Source organism: Eucyclogobius newberryi, unplaced genomic scaffold (assembly GCF_026437365.1).
Source record: "Eucyclogobius newberryi isolate DKJ021-1_F unplaced genomic scaffold, fEucNew1.0.hap1 SCAF_3, whole genome shotgun sequence".
Lineage (NCBI taxonomy): Eukaryota > Metazoa > Chordata > Actinopteri > Gobiiformes > Gobiidae > Eucyclogobius > Eucyclogobius newberryi.
In genome coordinates, this window is record NW_027315945.1 from 37,535,371 (window position 1) to 37,549,508 (window position 14,138).

Here is a 14,138-nt window from a genome sequence, read left to right on the forward strand (position 1 = left end):
GGCAGGACATGCAATATCTCTCAAATAAGAACCAAAGCACAGACAGGACATGCAATATATGTTAAATAAGAACTAAAACACAAACAGGACATGCAATATATGTTAAATAAGAACTAAAACACAGGCAGGACATGCAATATCCCTCAAATAAGAACTAAAACACTGGCAGGACATGCAATATCCCTCAAATAAGAACTAAAACACAGACAGGACATGCAATGTCTGTTAAATAAGAACAAAAACACAGACAGGACATGCAATATCTCTCAAATAAGAACTAAAACACAGGCAGGACATGCAATATCTCTCAAATAAGAACTAAAACACAGGCAGGACATGCAATATCCCTCAAATAAGAACTAAAACACAGGGAGGACATGCAATATCTCTCAAATAAGAACTAAAACACAGACAGGACATGCAATATCCCTCAAATAAGAACTAAAACACTGGCAGGACATGCAATATCTCTCAAATAAGAACTAAAACACAGGGAAGACATGCAATATCTCTCAAATAAGAACTAAAACCCAGGCAGGACATGAAATATCTCTCAAATAAGAACTAAAACACAGGCAGGACATGCAATATCTCTCAAATAAGAACTAAAACACAGACAGGACATGCAATATCCCTCAAATAAGAACTAAAACACAGGGAGGACATGCAATATATCTCAAATAAGAACTAAAACACAGGCAGGACATGCAATATCTCTCAAATAAGAACTAAAACACAGACAGGACATGCAATATCCCTCAAATAAGAACTAAAACACAGGCAGGACATGCAATATCTCTCAAATAAGAACTAAAACACAGGCAGGACATGCAATATCCCTCAAATAAGAACTAAAACACAGACAGGACATGCAATATCTCTCAAATAAGAACTAAAATACAGGCAGGACATGCAACATCTCTCAAATAAGAACTAAACACAGGCAGGACATGCAATATCCCTCAAATAAGAACTAAAACACAGGCAGGACATGCAATATCTCTCAAATAAGAACTAAAACACAGACAGGACATGCAATATCCCTCAAATAAGAACCAAAGCACAGACAGGACATGCAAAATCTCTCAAATAAGAACTAAAACACAGGCAGGACATGCAATATCTCTCAGATAAGAACCAAAGCACAGACAGGACATGCAATATATGTTAAATAAGAACTAAAACACAAACAGGACATGCAATATATGTTAAATAAGAACTAAAACACAGGCAGGACATGCAATATCCCTCAAATAAGAACTAAAACACTGGCAGGACATGCAATATCCCTCAAATAAGAACTAAAACACAGACAGGACATGCAATGTCTGTTAAATAAGAACAAAAACACAGACAGGACATGCAATATCTCTCAAATAAGAACTAAAACACAGGCAGGACATGCAATATCTCTCAAATAAGAACTAAAACACAGGCAGGACATGCAATATCCCTCAAATAAGAACTAAAACACAGGGAGGACATGCAATATCTCTCAAATAAGAACTAAAACACAGGCAGGACATGCAATATCTCTCAAATATGAACTAAAACACAGTCAGGACATGCAATATCTCTCAAATAAGAACTAAAACACAGTCAGAACATGCAATATCTCTCAAATAAGAACTAAAACACAGACAGGACATGCAATGTATGTTAAATAAGAACTAAAACACAGACAGGACATGCAACATATCTCAAATAAAAACTAAAACACAGGCAGGACATGCAATATCTCTCAAATAAGAACTTAAACACAGGCAGGACAAGCAATATCTCTCAAATAAGAACTAAAACACAGACAGGACATGCAATATCCATCAAATAAGAACTAAAACACAGGCAGGACATGCAATATCTCTCAAATAAGAACTAAAACACAGGCAGGACATGCAATATCCCTCAAATAAGAACTAAAACACAGACAGGACATGCAATATCTCTCAAATAAGAACTAAAATACAGGCAGGACATGCAATATCTCTCAAATAAGAATTAAAACACAGACAGGACATGCAACATCTCTCAAATAAGAACTAAACACAGGCAGGACATGCAATATCCCTCAAATAAGAACTAAAACACAGGCAGGACATGCAATATCTCTCAAATAAGAACTAAAACACAGACAGGACATGCAATATCCCTCAAATAAGAACCAAAGCACAGACAGGACATGCAAAATCTCTCAAATAAGAACTAAAACACAGGCAGGACATGCAATATCTCTCAAATAAGAACCAAAGCACAGACAGGACATGCAATATATGTTAAATAAGAACTAAAACACAGACAGGACATGCAATATATGTTAAATAAGAACTAAAACACAGTCAGGACATGCAATATCTCTCAAATAAGAACTAAAACACAGGCAGGACATGCAATATCTCTCAAATAAGAACTTAAACACAGGCAGGACAAGCACAGTCCACACAGATCAGGAGTCTAACCCACAACCTCCACACTGAGGGGAGAGAGGAAAACCACTCTGCCAATAACAAAGAGAACATGCAAACCATCTTGAATAAAGCATGTGAAGGAAACACACAAAATAATGTGGGATTTTGTTTTTTTGCCTTTGTAGGTCCAAACATTTCTGCTGTTCAGAAAAGGTCACCTTTTGTCTTAGTGTGTGATTTATTTTCAGTTTTAATACTTATATATAATTTACATAAAACCAGATTAGTTTTGTTTACTAATTTAATTTGCCCAAGTGAGAAACGACAGTGTTCAATCAATGCTTTTGGAACAAACACATTTCCATTCAGTTCCTGGTTCAGTACGCTCCAAAGGTATTCATTCATTGTGACCCTGGCAGCAGTTTGGAGGCCCACGTACATACAAACATACATACTTCTATTGCACTTTATGACAATCCCAGAACAAATAACCTCCTGCCACAGTTTCTCCAGCAGTTTGTCCTTTCCTTGTGAATAACGTGCACTTTGACACAGCGTTACAAGCCAGTTTGTGATCCTCCATTTTAACATTTATATATTTTCCCATTCTTCATCAGTCAAAACAAAACTACCCTTTGTTTCCCATTTATTTTTGATATATTTGTAGAGTGGCTTTCCAAATTGTTAATGATTGTTAATGTGAATTTGCATACCATAAAAGGGTTAGAAAATGTGTAATAGAGAAGAAAAAAGCATATATAAGTCACACTGGAGCATAAAATGCAGTTGCAAGTGTGAAAATAACAGATAATATCAAATAAATGTCGCTCCGGAGTATAAGTATAAGTATAAATATAAGTACAAGTTGCACCCCGGCCAAAACTATGAAAAAAGGTGCAATAAATAGTCCGGAAAATACGGTATTATTCCCCTTGAAAGGTGTGATTTATAAGCCATAATCCAGATTTTCAATGCCAGATGCAGCGTTTAAAACTACCACAAGTTCATATTCACGGCATTTCCATCGAACCCAAGATGGCGTCGCCTCCTCGCTGCGTCGGAGCGTGTTGTGTGGCGCGTGCTGTTTGCAGATGATTAGCGCGGCGCTCCGGTTCCTCCCGCCGTACTCGTCTCTCTGTGAAGTCGGCGGACCAGAGGGAGGCCCCGGGCTCTTTTTAACAAGCCCCGATATTCACCGTCTGAAGAACCCTGTCACTTCACGGAGCGGCGTTCACGCTGCTGTCGTCTGCTGTCAGGACGAGGACGAAGACACACGCAGACGACTACGCCGCCGTTTGCTCTGTGATGCCACTTACAATCTGTATTTGCAGAAACGGGTAGTAGTACTATCAGTGTTTACGGGATACTGCCAGTGGTTCTGACGCGGTGGTTCTCAAACGGTGCTGCGCGTACGTGTAGAACTTCTTCAGTTCTAGAGGTCACTTCATTCATAGTTTATTCACATTTTTGCTCTTTTTGAGTGCTGTAATTTTTGGGCTATTCACCGTATTCCGGAAGCCCATCTGAGCGTACGATGTAATCCTTCTTCCGGTTGTCATAGTGACCACAGGGATGCGACCTTCAGAGAGAAAAGTTCTACTCAGACTAAAAAGCCGTTTTCAGGCCCAGAGAATCGGTGAAGTGTTGACTTATATTATATTTCACACAAACCAATACTTTATATCATGTCTTAGCTGTGAGACTTTTCCCTCTTCTTCATTTAAACTAACGGAGCTCCCGCTGGACCGGAAGTGCCATTACAACGAAAGTGCCGATCATGTGGGCAAAAAGGGAAAAGTGGGCGGGGCGGTCAATAGCATGGTCCTGAATAGCCACACTAACGAAATGTACAAAGAATAAGCAATCAACTGTACATATATATATACGGGCCGCACGTGTCGATGCAACATGAGATATTTACACATAAAGATGGTCCAGTGATGCTCGGGTTGTCTGCGAGTCACGTCGGGTCAAGAAATTCTCATTTCATTGCGGGGCGGGTTATAAAATACTGACCGTGGTATCGCTTGTCCGCAGCGCTGCATGTGTGTCTTTGCGTTCAGCCGCGTCTAGATTCACTTCCTCATTAGACTCATTTCTCCGTGAATATGAGTCTGATTGTACTAAGACATACACCGTTTTGAGGCTCAAAATACAGAGAACACGTGTGAACATCTTTTTCTACAGTGTGTCAAACGCTTGCACTTCCTGCTTGAGTGCCCCCTGGTGGCCGTTAGCAAGTAAAAATCTATAAATTATCCCCGCAGGATTCAAAGTGTGAGGAAAAAGTAGCTGCTTCTAGTCCGAATATTACGGTAATGACTTACTTGAAAACCTGCTAAGCCCTAATATAGACCTGAATAGTCCTGTTAAATATTTTCTTTTGTGGCACATAATTTTAAAAGTTTGAAACAGTTCTATCAAATAAAGTGTGTGATATTACAGCAATTGATAAACTATTATGGATTTTGTTGCATTTTAGTGTGTAATTCCTCTGAACTCTTCCAGTGGAGCTATTTTTAGTGCCAGAACAAGTTTATGTAATACATTTATTCTGCTCTACAACATATTAATGAGTTTCAGATTGATTAAGGATTAGGACCGTTGCCATAGCAATTAACAATTTAAAACATAGGTTGAAAAGTTGTCCCTGCACAAATATTTATCAGTTAAAATGTTAAAATGTTCCTTGACCCTCTCGTGCTCCCTTCACCTCAAACATCCTTATTTAACAACTATTTTGCTGTATTTAGATCAAGTGCTGTTATTTCCCCCGCAGATCGTGCAGCCACCGTCATATAACGAGAAACATGTCATATTTAAACCTTATTTGAGATGTATTTAGCTATTTTTTGCTTTTTTTTCTATTTAGACTTTGATTACCACTTATACAACCTTTTACTGGAGTGTAATAGATAAACCAAAATGAATATTATTAAAGCCCTTGGCTGATCGGGCTGATTTCCCCTAAAACCCGGGACAAAAATGTTTCCCATTTCAAACAGAAGCTGCTCCTGAACCTTTGGAGAGCAAACACACGCCTGGACTCTTTGTGAAAATGAGACGCTGCAGTTTTGGCTTCTGCAATTTTATAAAACACATGAATTAACTCGAGTGAAAAAGGCAGAATTGGTCAAAAGGCTTTTCATCTGTAGTTCCCTGGCCACCAGAATACTCCTCTCACAGACCAGGCTCCAGACCAGGCTCCAGACAAGTCTCCAGACCAGGCACCAGACCAGGCACCAGACCAGGCATCAGGCTCCAGACAAGGCTCCAGGCTCCAGACAAGGCTCCAAACCAGGCACCAGGCTCCAGACCAGGTACCAGGCTCCAGACCAGGCACCAGACCAGGCATCAGGCTCCAGACAAGGCTCCAGACCAGGCACCAGGCTCCAGACCAGGCTCCAGACCAGGCACCAGACCAGGCATCAGGCTCCAGACAAGGCTCCAGACCAGGCACCAGGCTCCAGACCAGGCTCCAGACCAGGCATCAGGCTCCAGACAAGGCTCCAGACCAGGCACCAGGCTCCAGACCAGGCTCCAGACCAGGCATCAGGCTCCAGACAAGGCTCCAGACCAGGCACCAGGCTCCAGACCAGGCACCAGGCTCCAGACCAGGCGCCAGGCTCCAGACCAGGCGCCAGGCTCCAGACCAGGCGCCAGGCTCCAGACCAGGCGCCAGGCTCCAGACCAGGCTCCAGACAAGGCTCCAAACCAGGCACCAGGCTCCAGACCAGGCTCTAAACCAGGCTCTAAACCAGGCTCTAAACCAGGCTCTAGACCAGGCTCTAAACCAGGCTCTAGACCAGGCACCATGCTCCAGACCAGGCACCATGCTCCAGACCAGGCACCATGCTCCAGACCATGCTCCAGACCATGCTCCAGACCATGCTCCAGACCATGCTCCAGACCGGGCTCCAGGCTCCAGACCAGACTCCTCTCACAGGCCACACCATCAAAATGGAATAAATGCAGAATTTTGAGGAATTAAATGCATCCATTTCATTTTGCAGAGGCTCAGGTCAAGTTCAGGTTATTTTGATGGTTCAGGTCTGAAATGTTGGAGAACCTCTGACCTAAAAAGGACAAACCAAGGCCAAAACCAGGACTAAACCTTCACAAAACATGTGCAGGTTTGTTTGTATCGTATGATCCTCTGCCCCACATGTTGAGAACCCCGCCGGCCCAGATTGCTTTTGGAATCACAGTTGTATTTGCCATTCATGAGGCTTGTTACGTGTGAGTAAACCTTTAGATTGTGCCATATAGATAAACCAAAATGAATATTATTAAAGCCCTTGGCTGATCGGGCTGATATCCCCTAAAACCCGGGACAAAAATGTTTCCCATTTCAAACAGAAGCTGCTCCTGAACCTTTGGAGAGCAAACACACGCCTGGACTCTTTGTGAAAATGAGACGCTGCAGTTTTGGCTTCTGCAATTTTATAAAACACATGAATTAACTCGAGTGAAAAAGGCAGAATTGGTCAAAAGGCTTTTCATCTGTAGTTCCCTGGCCACCAGAATACTCCTCTCACAGACCAGGCTCCAGACCAGGCTCCAGACAAGGCTCCAGACCAGGCACCAGACCAGGCACCAGACCAGGCATCAGGCTCCAGACAAGGCTCCAGGCTCCAGACAAGGCTCCAAACCAGGCACCAGGCTCCAGACCAGGTACCAGGCTCCAGACCAGCCACCAGACCAGGCATCAGGCTCCAGACAAGGCTCCAGACCAGGCACCAGGCTCCAGACCAGGCTCCAGACCAGGCACCAGACCAGGCATCAGGCTCCAGACAAGGCTCCAGACCAGGCACCAGGCACCAGGCTCCAGACCAGGCTCCAGACCAGGCATCAGGCTCCAGACAAGGCTCCAGACCAGGCACCAGGCTCCAGACCAGGCTCCAGACCAAGCATCAGGCTCCAGACAAGGCTCCAGACCAGGCACCAGGCTCCAGACCAGGCACCAGGCTCCAGACCAGGCGCCAGGCTCCAGACCAGGCGCCAGGCTCCAGACCAGGCGCCAGGCTCCAGACCAGGCGCCAGGCTCCAGACCAGGCGCCAGGCTCCAGACCAGGCTCCAGACCATGCTCCAGACCATGCTCCAGACCATGCTCCAGACCGGGCTCCAGGCTCCAGACCAGACTCCTCTCACAGGCCACACCATCAAAATGGAATAAATGCAGAATTTTGAGGAATTAAATGCATCCATTTCATTTTGCAGAGGCTCAGGTCAAGTTCAGGTTATTTTGATGGTTCAGGTCTGAAATGTTGGAGAACCTCTGACCTAAAAAGGACAAACCAAGGCCAAAACCAGGACTAAACCTTCACAAAACATGTGCAGGTTTGTTTGTATCGTATGATCCTCTGCCCCACATGTTGAGAACCCCGCCGGCCCAGATTGCTTTTGGAATCACAGTTGTATTTGCCATTCATGAGGCTTGTTACGTGTGAGTAAACCTTTAGATTGTGCCATTTCCCGTCTTATTGAACACCGAAGAACAGCCGGGCGGCGCCTCCACATTGGATTAGGTGTGTCCCTCTCTCTCCCTCGACCGTGGTTCCCTAAATGAGGTGTCAGGAAGGATTAGGGGCGCACCTGAACCCCCTCTGGGCCCGGGCGGAGGCGCTGGTCCAGGAGGAGGCACTGGTCCAGGAGCAGCTAAGTGACGCAGATTGGTGCTGATGTGGAGTTAGAGACAGGAGCAAGAGGCAGACGACACCCCCCCCCCCCGAGAGATCACCGCGGAAACCAGAAGGAAAGAAAAATGTTTCTCTTGCATGTCCTCTGAAGGATTAAGCCGTTATCTGTTTTAATGAATGAAAAAGCAAACATTTTAGCCTCTATAATAACACAAGAGTCACCTGGATTGTGGCATGTAAAATGTAGCAGTTCTTAATTGTATTGTATTTCATTTTTATACAGGAAAATATTCATGAAAGCACATACATTTAATTGTATTTAGCTTCATTTACTTTATTTTGATGAATCCTGTTCATGAGCTCGTCTTCTCTGCTGCTTCTCTGGCCTCACAAAAACACTTGATTTTAAAATTCTCAGGATCGTTGTGTCAAAGATAGAAATCCAGAGGTCTCTTGTGCTGATTTGCGGCACATTTTAGTGGGATTTAGCCTTAATTTGGTCCCAATTTGGTCCTGGTTTAGCGCTGGGCTTGTCTATGTTCAGATCCAAGCTTCAATCCGAGTTCAGACCTAACTATAATGTGGTGTTAGTGCAGCCTCAGTCGTTCTGAGCCTCAGCACGTCGGGGCAAGCTAGCTTTTGTTTGTTTCCTTGTGTTAATTCCTTCTGCTGCCAGTAGACGGAGTGCTAACACCAGTCCTCATGTGTGGTTACGTACAGTTGTAAAAACATGAGACGCCAGAGCAATCTTTAAAGGTCAATAATAATGCGTAATATGTGTCTTTTAAATAAAAAGACATACATTTTAAAAACTGGATCACACAAAGACGTATTTCTAAGATAACTGGTCCAAAAAATGAGACAAAAAAGTACATATTCTGTTCAAAACCTGATCATACGCAGCCGCTTGTCCCCATGTTGTATTTGTGCACGGCTTTAGTCCGCGAGTACAATCCCACGGCCCAGTTCCCCCTCGTCCCCCCCGAAAACGACACGCCTCCCTCCGCTGCACAGTAAGCCTCTCATTTTCAGGCTATAAACGATCCTACCCACGATGCCTTGCTCCGCTGACGCAGAGGCAAAAAAACGAATCCAGTGGTGGCAATATCTCCAACATCTCTAAATCCCCCTCAAAAAAATGCGCCCGAGTTGCTCCGCTCTTTGGGACCTTGTACGCGGGAAATCTCGCACCGATCTGGTGTTTTTCTCGGGTGTGATTTTGGCAGTCTCTCATTACACAGATGATTGAGGCCCAATTAAACGCTCAGTGATATACAGTTTTAATTAATAGGAATTTAAATATGCACAAGCGAGGAATTACCACAGCTATTTTTAACCCGGGGAACATGCAGGTTGTTCTGATTAGATGATTATTCTGTGTTGGCAGAGACCGAGTGGTGCAGGCTTAAAGGAGCTCTGTGTAACTTCTCTGGTGGGGGCACATGCTGGTCTCCATGGAGATGATGTCGTTTTACTAAGAATTGTCCACACTGAGTATTAAACTATTTTAAATGTTTTGGTGTTTTTCCATCTTAGAAGCATGTATTCCTACTCTAAACCTTTGCCTCGGATGTTCTACAGTATAACAATGAATATATCTCCATGGAGACAACACAGTGACACCACCAGGTCATGTTACAGGTCAGATCTGCGGAGAGGTGAGCCTGCACATTGTGGGATTGCATACACACAAACCAAACGTGTCCTCGGCAGTTGAATGCGTCTTTTTATGTCGAGGGCAAAACACGTTCATGTTTTTCACGTAAAAAACTTGTCTTCAACAACATTCATGATCAAACTGACTTATGTGACTTTTTAGTGGGATTGATAGCTTTGGGCTTCCTTACATCGTCTTATTTGTGCAATGATGAATCAAACTCGATGCTTTTGACTAAATCAGCTCTTCTTATTGGACCAAATTAGACCCACTGGAAGGCCAAGTTTGGCCCGCAGGCCCCTCTTTGGGCACCACTGATATAGAATATAAGTATGTTTAATGCCAGGCTGTGGAACATTCCAGGCAAAGCAATAGCATCAAGAAAGTGTGGCAGACCCCTCCCCAGAAAAGGGGGCGTACATAGTTCTCGATTAAAGACCTTTAAACAATCATCCAACAATGTTTATTTTTCACTTTTTACATTGAAGTATGAACACAGTAAGCCCCTCCCACTCCCGTAGCTCTACTACACTCATGTAATTCCAACATAAAAAAATAAGTCTGTAATTAGATGCAGGTTGAGAAAGTTTCGTGTCATAATGTGGAGCGTTCCAGGCACATCACGAGCATCTCCAGTGAGACATGTCAGTGGCAGTTACACAATGCAAATCCAACTGAACCAAATGACTAAAGACACACACCGAAAAGCCTTTATTAAATGCATCACGGATCTGAGCAAACACAAGACTTTCTTTGTCCAGCAGGTTATTTTAAAGCGCCAGATAAAACGCTCTCTGACGGCCCGACCGCCCGGATGACTGACTGGCACTTCAGGAATAATTCACAGCTTTCTCTCATTTATTGATGCCGTTTCTATTGAAGCCTCCTCTTCCACCGGGGCCCAGAGAAAAACGGTGCCTCCAGCAACGGCCGGGGCCATTTCGGCGCCGCGATCACAACAGGTTCTGTCCGTGACACTTTCGCATTTTATGTCATCATTTCCGATGGAGGGGCCTTTCGTTTAACTCTGCGGGAGATTTACCTTTGTTGTTGTTTTTTAGCGGGAAATGACTAAACAGAAAAGCCACAAATGTTGAACCTTGTCATTACTTGTCGAGGCGGGACCCACAGATCTGTCATTTAATTGTGCGGAAAGAGAAAACGTTGGACTGTGTTTGAGTTTTTGTGGACGTTTGATGTGGATAGTTCAGTGAATAAAGAGACATTCAGCATAAAACCAGGACAAAGCATCTGTAATCTCACTGACAAAAGCCCAAAACTCCTGTAAGCGAATAAACGAAAGATACATATGCAAAGACATGACAGATGACCTAGTGGCAGACTGATACGTTTTCTACACATCTGCCATAAGAGGCTGTACTGGGACGTGAACACAATCGAGTGCAGGTCCTTTAATGCCTGAATACAGCATGACTACTTGTCTAACTGTTGATACGTTCAAACACGTGGTGCGCCTCACATACATGCACTCTTTTGGTGTAAAGCGCCATTCATTTTGGCCCGATCCTCTCAAACTAAACCAACAGAAACCCGACGAGACGAGCCACTTCCAGCCGTAAAAGAGCCACTTTGCACCTGCCGGCTCTCGCCTCCCACAATGCTCCGCTGCCGTAATGAGTCGCGGCCCTATCTCCCTCCGTTTGATTGTCTTTAATTTCTCCGCGGTCGTTCCTGTGCGCCGCGCATTAAATCACGCCACGTCGAAGGGCCTTTCGGGGGCCCAGATAAGCATGTAATGTAATCCGGTATTCAGCGCGAGCTTCGGGAGGGGAGGGGGGGGAAGCCATTTATCCAGAGGTGAGGCGAGCGTCGCGGTTTGAGTTTGTGAGCGTTTTAATATTCTGCGAAATGACATGAAAACGTGGGCTCTGTAATCTCGTCTGGTGGCGGCGCCGTTTCATTAGGCGTTTTCATTGCGCCTTCCCTGTGTTTTCAATCTGCAGTTTTATAAATGAAAGACGCCGCCATAAATCACTATGTTTAAAGCGTTTTTCCCACGATCGGCTCCACAAACGGGCGAGGCCGGCGTCGGTTTTGTGGACAAATCGTGGCTCATTTTGCACAAATTGTAGTCTCAAAAGAATCGCTGTTCTACGTTTTATAGATTCTGGATTGCGTTCCGTGTTTCTGCTGCTTTCGCCGTCCGTCGTGATCGAACGCTCCATTAAACATGCTTCTCACGCCTTTATATGAACTGCAACAAGTCTGTGTTTTGTATTAAACGATTTACATTAGAGCTGCAACAAGTCAATAAATGAATCGCAACTATTGAAACAATTGTCAACTTATTCAGTCATCAAATAATCATCAATTGGTCGTTGCATTAGGGTTCAAAAACTTGGGAAATTGGCCATTATTGTAAACTGTAGGGAAATGTGTCCTCTGGATTTGACCCGTCCTTCAATGCCACGGGGCGTTCTTTTGTCCATAAACGTTCTCCACCGAGATCCTGAAGCAGCTTCACTTAAGCTTCAGCTGGGTCCAATTTTATTAAAAATCTCGGCCTTTAATCTAGTTTTAATTCCACATGTTTTGCTGCAACTTCATCCAAACATTGTCTAAATTCTGCATAAACTTTGACTGGAATGAGTGTCCCTGCTGTGATGTCACTTCCTGTCATTTTCTAATGTTTTCTCCACAAATACCTGCTCGATTGGTGTAAAACTATAATTTATTTGTTCAACAGGTACAAATACACCAAATAAAGTCAAAATTTGAAAGTGAAAAAAATAGGCTCTTTAAGACTGTAGACTTTACTTTTGCCAGTGGTGGAAAGTAACAAAGTAACAAAAGTAAAAGTACTGTCATTTTTACTGTGGATACTTTTACTTAAATACATCGGAGAGCAGGTATCTGTACTTTCTACTACATTTTTTAACTGGACTGAAAAGCTTGACATTCTGGTTTGACCAAACATAAATATAGACATAAAATTCACTAGAAATCGATCGGAAATGCTACTGTTGATTAAAGATGAACAGTATTATTCGTCAAAAAACCACTACATCTAATGCTTTAACGGTGACGTAAGACTGAATTCCATCCTAAATTCTCTCAAATTCCCCAAACATCTCTCCCGGTACACGCCATATTGCGTCTTTGCAGGGAGCGCGGCCTACTGGTTCCCGTCTGCTCTCCACGCGCCGCGCACCGCACAAAATATGCTCCAAAAACAATTCAATTATGGTTGGGTTTTCCCCCCCCCCGTTTCCTAATACCGTACATCTGCGTCGGGCGGGTTTCTGACGGCGGCGGCAGCTGACGGCGACTGTACACGCTGAACAACTCGTATGTTCATCCAATCCATTACGAGCCGGTCTCCGCTCTGCGCTTCGGGAACATTAGCCGAGAGGAGCGGGGAGGCGCGCGCTCGCAGCAAATGTAGCGCGGAGGAACAAGCTGCTCGCCGAAAACACGCGCCCGTGAGTTTCAGAACCGCGCGCCGCTGAGAAACGACCCGAGAGACGCCGCCGCACTCGAGCATTTGGCATGGGAAAACGGAAAAAAATGAGTGGCATGTTCCAAAATGAACTGAGGAGCAGTTTGGAGGAGGTTAAAGTGCCACATGTTTTTACAATGTTCTAATTTTGACTTTATTTGGTGTGTTTATACCTGTTGTACATTTAAATGATAGTTTTACACCAGTCGAACAGGTATTTGTGGAGAAAACGATGAAAAATGACAGGAAGTGACATCACACCAGGGACACTCATTCCAGTCAAAGTTTATGCAGAATTTAGACAAAGACTTTTTTTTTTGACACTTTAAACATGAATTGAACAAAATAAAGTCACTCTCATATATTTTTGCTTTAAAAAAAAAAAATTGACATTAGATGAATTGTTGCCCAGTGTTTGCTGGGTAATTTCCTTGTGTGATGTCATCAATTACAAACAGGAAGTGAAATTATAAACCTAAAAAATGGTGCTATTCCGTAATGACACTCTGAAGATCTGCGTGAAGAATAATGATCATTTAGTGTTTTATTAGATTTATTTTTATTTATCCTTAGGCTGCCCCAAATAAATTGTCTGTTTGCTGTAACCCGAGTCAACATTTTTCATCTGGCTCGCTCGGTAGGCAAATTCTTATTTTTTTTACTTTGAAGGCAAAAATAAAAGATCCAAATTTTGCCATTTTTTGAGTCGGAGTGACCACCAGGGGTCAGGCTTCAACAGTCAATGACAGAAAACGTGATCTCATGATTTTAAACCTTTTGTACGCCGATATCCTTTATTTTGGTAGCTAAGGCGAGCGGGGGGAACATGGGGGGGACACGGGCGCCGCCATGTTTGTTGTGATGACGCTGCTGGGCGTGTTTCAATCCCAGAATGCATTTGCGTAAGTCAAATTTCCCACCTTGACAGAGAACACATGTCCTATGGAAACTTCAGTGGCGCCGACAGAGACAAACC